This window comes from Chrysochloris asiatica, unplaced genomic scaffold, assembly GCF_000296735.1.
Source record: "Chrysochloris asiatica unplaced genomic scaffold, ChrAsi1.0 scaffold00033, whole genome shotgun sequence".
Taxonomy (NCBI): domain Eukaryota; kingdom Metazoa; phylum Chordata; class Mammalia; order Afrosoricida; family Chrysochloridae; genus Chrysochloris; species Chrysochloris asiatica.
The window spans coordinates 16,479,351-16,488,949 of NW_006408551.1; positions in this window are offsets into that span (position 1 = coordinate 16,479,351).

Consider the following 9,599-nt stretch of genomic DNA (forward strand, 5'->3'; position numbering starts at 1 on the left):
TGTAATACAGATGGATAACAATAAGAATCTACAAGGCAACAGCAGAGGTCTATACTGTACTGAATTTGTTGTTGTTGTTGTTAAGTGCCATCGAGTCAGTTCCAACTCATAGCGACACTGGATAGGGTTTCCCAGGAGCAACTGACGAGTTTGAACCGCCAACCTTGCTGTTCAAACTGACCTTGCGTTCCAGGGCTGTATCCCACAGCACCACACCAGGACTCCAGCTTGAGTTTGGTCATCTTTAAAACTTGGCAATTTGCTCCCTTGCTGAAGTAGATGGGAAATGACTATGAAAATGACCCTCTACCTGGCTCTCCACTCCTCTATTCATATCCTCTGCATGCAGTGGCCAACCCAAGCTAAACCAGGAACCCTCCAACTTACTCTGAGGCCACACCCTCATCAGTGAGCATTATTCCTCTTTGTAGTTATTTTACAATAGTTGAATTTCTCTCTTCTGCCTTTGAGCCTGACTCACCACTTTGAGGATCTGGTAATTACTCCATTTATCCAACGTTGGGCTTTCCTAGGACCCTAAGCCCTTCCCCAATACTTCCACCAAACTTATGGTTCACCCCTTACAACATGTTATTCTCCCCTCATTTCTCATCTAATTGCCTGTTTTTTTACTCTTGAATTTGGCCTGCCCTGTGGCTGTTCTGGGTCTATGGGTGGCACAGTTAAAAACTAGGTTACTGACTGAAAGAAAGGTTGGTAGTTTCAATCAACCCAGAGGTACCTAAAAAAAAAAAAAAAAATCTACTTCCAAAAGTATCAGTCACAGAAAACATTGTACTCTGACACACATGAAGTCATCAAGAGTTGAAATCAATTCCATGACAACTGGTTTGGGGTTTGGGTTTTTGGTTTGTTTTTTGCTTGATTGGGTTTTATGGCTTTTCTTGTAATTGCGCTAATCCTAGATGAAGGATACATTCTTAGGAACACAGACTAACAATATTTTTGAGAATACGGCCAGCATCCAGATCCTGGAGTTACCTCCCCAATTAAGTGAAGCCACCCCATTCTGCAAGCAAACCTCCTGCCCAACATCCCTCATTTGTATTTGCTCTGTAAGCTGGCAAATTCCAGCGCTCTATCTCATGCTTGCCTCATGGTTCTGCTGCAGCTGCTCCTCAGCTACTTTTCTGGAGTCATAGCTTTCTGTCACTGGGATGAAGAGCTTCATTGGTCACACACCCAAAGGTCACACACACTCCAATGACAGCTCTTCTTATTGGATTGTAGTGAGAATCTCCCCTCCTACTTCTGAGATGGTTCATTTTATACTCATATTAGAGTTCCAGGCTTTCACAATGATCCCTGTAGACAGTCACTCCCAACGAAATCCTATAATACATCAGACCCATCCATTTTTTTCCTTCCCCACCTTTTCCCACTCAGACCCAGGAAAACAAGCATTATTTGGTGGGAGTTAACAGAGATTATGTCTAGGAGGACCAGATGAAGTAATTCTCTGTACTGCCACCTCCTTTATAGACTTAGGTGTTTGAGATGCGTCCCAGCTTCATTGGCTTGTGGGGATACTCAGTTTCCATATTTCATTCCAGGCCTTTGTAAAAAAAAAAAAAAAAAAAGGATGTGGAGGTGGCATCTGACCTCCTCAGACTTCACAGGTAGGGAGGAAGAGCATGACCATCAACATCAGCCCAAGGCCAATTTCTATTAGGCAAGTCAAACATGGCTCAGTAATCCATCGTAATGGCCACACAAAACACAGAGCATATTCACGATGTGGACTTTATTAGGGAAGTTAACCAATTACAATTCAGGATCAGAAATGCTCAAGACACAGTTCTTCAGTCATGACAGCCTCTTCCCAGCCATGCCCCCAGGCACATTTCTCTCTCTCTCTCTCCTAGGTTCTTGGCCTCTGCCTTGTTTGAACAATGTTACAAACCTCTTTTAAGGCTGCTTATAAATGCCCAAAGGGCACTCCACTCTACTAGAAGCCTCAGTTTGAAGGCACTTGCTCTAGCTCCAAGGGTCTGCTAGTAGCTCCCAAACCTAATTCCTCAGATTAAGTGTCTGGAGGCACCCTATTCCACAAGCAAGCCTCCTGCCCAAAGGAACTCAGCTTTTCTCACTTCATGGCTGAGATGTCCACCACTCTGTCACACGCTTTGGCTCTTGGTTCTACTGCTGCTGTTTCTTTGCCACAAGTTTGATGTAACAACTTTCTGTCCCTAGATTGAGGAGGTTCAATGTACCTCAGGATGCAAAGGGCTCACTGAACTCTTGGTATCTTTCTTAATGGTAGTGAAATCCCCGCTCCTGTTTCTGAGATGGCTCATTTTATAGCCAGCAGAATAGCAAAATTGTCCACACCCCATGTTAGAGTTCCAAGTTTTTGTCTTCACAATTAGCCCTATTAATCATCACTCACAACTAAATCCCATAATCTATCATCAGCATCTTGCCACACCTTCTCTTACTCAGTATCATCAGGAAAAGGTCTTTAGTTATAAAGACTATGGCTAGAAGAGCCACATGAAGTAATTCACTGCACAACACCTCTGTAGCCTTGGTTGCTCCTAGTGTTGACTTTGATTGAAAGTGTTGGAGTGTATGGGGCTTCTTGATGATCTTCCTCCTCCTGGTTAACAGCATTTAACAGCATTTATCCTATTTTTTCTACAATTTCCAGCCTCCAGTTGTAGCCTGCCATTCATGTCATTAAGGCCAACTCTAAGGACGCACGTTTTCCCCAGTCGTATTTTGAGTGACTTCCAACCTGAGGGTCTCATCTTCCAGTACTATATCTTACAATGTTCCACTGTAAGTCATACCATTTTCAGTGGCTAGCCACTCAGAAGTGGTCTACCTCTCCTTTCTAGTCTTAGTCTGAAAACTCTGCTGAAACCTGCCCACCATGGGTGACCCTGCTGGTATTTAAAATACCTGTGGCATAGCTTCCAGAATCACAGCAACTCTCAACTCACCACAGTACAATAATTTAGCCTATGTAGACTAGAACAAGCAATGACAACTCTTCTTGCATCCTCATTCTCTATTTACAAAACATTTTCACAACTTACATTTAATTTCATCCAGCACCACACTGGATGATACAGTAGGTTACTATTATGGTCATCAGTGTCATTATATGTATCTTGTAGATGGATTAGATGAAAGCATAAGTGTCTTATGAGAAGACTGGCTAGTAAGTGACAGAACCACGTGTAATCTCAGGCACCTGACTCTAAGTCCACACTCTCTCCTCTAGTGTTTTGTTGTTGTTATGTACCATCAAGTCAGTTCTGACTCCTATCTACCTTGTATAGAGTTTCCAAAGCTTTAAATCTTCAATGGAACAGAAAACCCCATCATTCTTCCTCTACACTGATGTACTTCCATAGAATAACTGATGCAGGGGCTGATCAGTATAAATTTTATTTTGAGTTGTTATTGTTAGGTGCCATCGAGTTGATACCAACTCATAGCGACCCTATGCACAACAGAATATACTTAATTAATATACTGAATCATAGCTTCCCAGGCTTAGGTTAGATTTTGCAAAGCTGGTTTTCTACTCTGGTAGTATAGTGGTTACGAGTCGGGATGCTAACCTCAAGGTCGGCAGGCAGTTCGAAACTACCAGTTGTTTCATGGGATAAAGAGGTTTTCTACTCCCGTAAAGATTTACAGCTTTGGAAACGCTATGCAGGGTCACTATGAGTTGGAACCAACTCCACGGCATATACTAACACCATCACCACCATGATCAGCATACACAGTCTCGGATTCTTATCTCCCATCAACTGGAATTCTGCTGCTGCACTGCAGAGCTTGTGAGACCAGTTATTAATCCAATTTTACAGTCCAAGATTAAATTTCAGGCAAATAAGAGCTTTGACTGATTTAAGGAAGTATCTAAACTGCAGCAAGTAGGACTCAGATCATCCTACAGGATCACCGGAGCTTAAGGTCCCATTCCTTTATATTTCGGTCATTCACCAAATCCGGAGTCATGGCAACATTTCCTCTGGCTTTGCATGCTACATTCTGGAATTGTTGTTGTTACGTGTCGTGGAATTGGTTCCAACTCATAGCGACCCTGTACAGGGTTTCCAAGGCTGTAAATTTTTACAGGAGCAGAAAGCCTCATCTTTCTCCCATGGAACAGCTGCTAGTTTTGAACTGTTGACCATGAGATTAGCAGCCTGGTTTGTAACCACTAAGCTATTAGGCAGGTTGATATATGGTCATCATTTAATTTAGTGGGATACATATAGCCATAAAATAGTTTATCTTGATCCCCAATCACTTTAGTATTGTCATGAAAAATAAAACCAGCTAATGTAAATGTGAAACTTATACAAATCTATAAGATGTGCAGCACTGCCTTTCTAACTACTACAGTAAAAGTCATCTTTACCAAACAGCTTTCTCTCCACCTGCATTACTACCACTACTACCCAACCCACCATCACCTACCTCTTTTATAGTTTGTCTACATTGTCTCAGAGTCCCTGGATAGTACCAATGGTTAACTTCTTTGGCTGTTGAACAAAAGGTTGAAGGTTCGAGACTACCCAGAGGTAACTTGTAAGAAAAGTCTGGCAATCTCCTTTCCCAAAACTCCGCATTGAAATTCCTGTGGCGCACAATTCTGCTGACACACACTGAGTTGCTGTGAGTTGGAATCGAGTTGACAGCCACGGGTTGTTGCTGTTGTTGTTTTATATAGTCTCACACGACTTCATTTCTTCCTCTACCTAAAAAAATGTGATCTTTCTCAAAACACATATCCCATTTTTTAAAACTCAAATACTCTCAGATAAAATTCAAACTCCTTCCTCTACTTAAATGACCCAATATGGTCTGATTCTTGTTCCTTTTCCATTCTGCCTTGCCTCGGTCTCCGCCACCTCACAGGCCATTTTTACCTGGTATTGGGCCAGTCTCTTTTCTACAGCCTTAGGCCTTTTTCATGGGCTGTGATACCCCTGCCTGGAATTTTCACCTTTTACTGGTCCCTCTTGTTGTTGTTAAGTACCATCAAGTCAGTTCCAACTCATAACGACCCTGTATAAGATTTCCAAGGAGCAGCTGGTGACTTTGAACTGCCAACCTTGCAGTTCAAACCGACCTTGCGATCCAGTGCTTATCCAAGAGCACCACACCAGGACTCCCAAACCTCAGCTTTCTCCTGCAGAGTGGCTGGTGGGCTCGAACCATGGACTTTGTGGTTTGCAGCCCAGTGCCTACATCCCAGCAAACCCCTTCATCTCTCAGTTTAAGTATTTCTCTCTCAGAAGTAATATCTTTGCATTTCTCATGCCCCACACCCTCACCTAAACCTTGTCAGACCCTCCTAGAGTGGAACAATTACACGTCTCTCTGGTAGCAGTGGTCAGCAGTTAACTCTGTCATTTGTCCCCTCTGGATCATGACAGCAGATCTGTCTTGTCCCTTTATAGTCCTTGTATCTATTACAGTGGCTGCCCACAGTTGCTGTTAACTGCCATTAAGTTTGCGCCAACTTATGGTGCAACAGAACAAAATATCACCCAGTTCTGCATCACCCTCACAGTCACCAGGCACCCACCTCAGTGGCTACTGTGTGAGCTCACTTCACTGAAAGTCTCCCTTGCCCCATTGACCACCAAACATGATGAAGTCTTCCTCCAACAATTGATCCTTTATGTTGATGAGGTGTCCAAAGCAAGTGACTCAAACAATATTCCATTGTGGTCCATAAGATTTCTCTTGGTTAAAATTCAGAAATAGGTAACCAGGTCTTTCTTCTTTGTTTGTCTTAGTCTGGGAGCATTGCTGAAACCTGCTTACCATGGGCGATCCTGCTGGTATTTGATATAACAGTGGCATCATAGCAACACGTGTGTAAGCCACAGCATGACAAACCGACAGAGGTAGTGGCTGACCATAACAGTTCCTTCAAAACTGCTTAAGTAATAAACAAACCAGGCCTGCTCTCCGCTGTATGGCACAAATAGAGCCCCTGAGGCAGGCATCTCCCCAGATCACTTTTCTCTAGCAGAAAGATAGAACTCTCTGATCCCGTACTCAGCCTAACTTTTCCTCAAGTACCCAGAGTTCTGTACCTCAAACATCTGCCTATTCCTTTCTTTCACTCCCTCAAGACACCAAATAAAATCTTTCCTCTGCCCCATTCCTGTAGGGTCAACTTTCTGCATGTGCATTCTGAGACACCATCAAATAAACAAAGGAATTAATGACAGATGGTAGACACAGACAAACACCTGGCCAAGTGTCTCAGATACAGCGTGCATTTGAAGCAGGCAGAAGTTGTTTTGTACAGTTCAACATCTCTTCTACCTTCTTCTGGTAACAGTACTACAACTTTCTGCTGAAGAAAATTCTCTCCCTTACTTTCTGCTTATGAGATTCAATAAAGGATGACAACTACTCCCTGGTGGCAGGGGAGGTTTTATGATTTAGGCAAGGTCAGTAGAAATATTTTAGCCCTCCGGCTGGCTGAAACAATTTCTGTTGCATTACTTAAGGCAGGTCCGTGTGTTTCAACAGCAACACTTTGCTGGGACTGCTGGGTGTCCCAGTGAGTCTTTCTCTTTAGCAGGGCGCATGTCTGTAACTTCGGAGGGTAGGGTAGCAAGGAAGAAATCATGTTGCTGTAGTAGCAGCAGGAAAAATGAAGCTAGCACCGAGGAAAGCAGAGACAAGATTTGGAGACAGACCAAGTGTTCAAAACAGTGTTTGAACCATTGAACTCTCTTATGCCTGAAGGGTTTTGGTTACATGAGCTGAAAACGTTTCCTCTATTTTTGTGAAGTGTTTCAGAGTTGGGCTTGTCTCACTTTCATCCAGAAGATTCCTGAGTACAGCATAAGTTACCGAATGAATAAATGAGTAAATCTAGTGGAAAGACAGCAGATCTGATCTGCTGAGGGTTATAATTCTAGGACTGGTACTACAACTCACAGTGAGATCTTGGACAAAGCTGTTTCCTTACTTACAGACTGGAGATCTGTAACATTCTTCCTAGGTTTAAAGTTCTAGAACTCTTTGATGCCAAGATGACCACAAAGTCCACAAAAGAACTAGAATTTGGAATAAAAACCTGGGAATGAAATAATACAAGAAAGGGACCTTTCCTGACTCAATATTAGCTCGTGTGTATTCAGTTTCCTAATCTATAAAGCTGTTGTTATTAAGTGCCATTGAGTCAGCTCTGACTCACTGTAACCCTCTACAGGGTTTCTGAGGAACAGTTGATGGGTTTGAACCACGGACCTGGTAGTTAGCAGTTCAGTGGTTATCCTACAGCACCAAACCAGAACAAAGCCATTAGTGATAGTATAATAGACATAAACCTAAAAGGCAATCCACTTACTATAACTATTATTCAAATTTACACACCAGCCACTAATAAAAAAGATGAAGACATTTAAGACTTGTAGCAATTTCTGTTGTCTGAAATTGATCAAACACACAATCAAAAACCATTAACATTTACTGGTAATTGAAAGCAAAAGTTGGAAACAAAGAAGAAAAAGGAAAAAAAGATGGCCTTAGTGAAACAAATGACTCAGGAGTTGCATGACAGAATTTTACAAGACCAATGACTTACTCAATGTAAACATGAGGGTGAGTCAAAAATTATCCCCACTCTAGTTATATTAAAATGCCTGCCCACATCCATAGCTGATACAACATGAACGTGCACATGAAATGATCCTGTCAAATAGCTGAGTGACAGTAGATTATGTGGCAAATCATTGGCTCTGCCTATGAAATAATCCACAATAGACTTGGATTTTGAAAAGTTTTTATGTGATACTGAAATAACTCACGAAGAACATAAACAGAAGCTTTTGGATATCTGCAAACAAAATTTGGACCAATACACAAAGGAAGATAAAATTTCTTTAAAATAAATCATTACTAGTGACAAGACATGGATTCATCACTACAAGCTTGAGAGTAAACAGCAGAATGGAAACATCATCAAAAGCCGACTAAAAAAAAGTAAACCTTGGAAAATTGATGCTTATCGTTTTCTGGGACTCTCAAGGGCCAATATTGGAACAGTATCAGGATAAAGGCTCAACAATCAGCAGTGTTCCTTTCAGTAAGATGCTCACTGAAGAGCTGAAGCCTAAACTTCAGATTAGATGCAGAGATTTGCTATCCAAGGGCATTGTGATCGTGCATGAAATTGAACATCTGCACACCTCTGCCCAAACTGTTGACACTGCAAAATCTTCATTTAGAGGTGTGAAAGCATCCTTCCTGTAGTCCTGATCTTGCTCCATTGAACTTTCACCTGTTTGGTCCCCTGAGAGCAGCCCTTCGAGGACAAAGATTCACCTCTGATTAAGAAGTGAAGACAGCAATGCATATGTGGCTTGCAGTTCAGTCTAAAACATATTTTTAAATTGTTGACAGATGGATGAAGTGTATTGAAAAGCAAAGCAATTATGTTGAAAATAAGGTATTTGTCTTTTCTAAAAGTCAATTGAAATAAATTCTGCTGTCAAAATGCAGATAATTTTTGACTCACCTTTGTACTTTTTTCAGCAACATGAATAGTGACCTCACCAGATGGAATACTACAAGAATCATATCAACTACATCTGTGGAGAGAGACAATGGAGAAGCTCAAGATCATCATTCGCAGAACCAACTATGAATATGCTTATGAGCAATTGCTCATATGCTAATTCAAGTTAAAACTGAAGAATATTAAAACAAGTCTAACAGAAACAAAGTATGACCTTAAGTATATCCCATCTGAATTTGGAGACTATCTCAAGAATAGATTTGATACATTGAGCACTAATGACTGAAGACCAGATGAGTTGTGGGATGATATCAGGGACATCATACATGAAGAAAGCCAAATGCCATTAAAAAGACAGGAAAAAAATGAAAAACATCAAGAGACTCGATTCTGAAACTTGCTAATGCAAATGGAAGAACTGATGAAGTAAAATAAATGAACAGAAAATCTCAAAGGGAAACTCAAGAAGACAAAGTAAAGTCTTACAAAAAAAAAATATAAAAACCTTGAGTTTAGAAAATCAAACGGAAAAACACTCCACCTATCTTAAACTGAAAGAAATGGAGAACAAAGTCAAACAATTTGCAATATTGAAACATTCTGTGGACAAAATATTGAACAACGCATGAAGAATCAAAAGAAGATGGAAGGAATACAGAGTCACTGTACCAAAAAGAATTAGTCAACATTCAACCATTTCAGGATGTAGCATATGATCAAGAACCAGTGGTACTGAAGGAAGAAGTCATAGCTACACCGAAGTTATTGGTGAAAAACAAAGTTCCAGGAATTGATGGAATACTAATTAAGATACTTCAACAAATGGATGAAACACTAGAAGGACTCATAGTCTATGCCAAGACATTTGGAAGAAAGCTACCTATCCAACGAACTAGAAGAGTTCCCTATGTGTACCAAAGAAATGTGATTCAACAGAACATGAAAATTTTCAAACAATATCATTAATATAACACATAAGTAAAATATTTCTGAATATACTTAAAAATGGTTGTAGCAATATATTAACAAGGATTGCTGAGAAATTCAAGTCAGATTCAGAAGATGA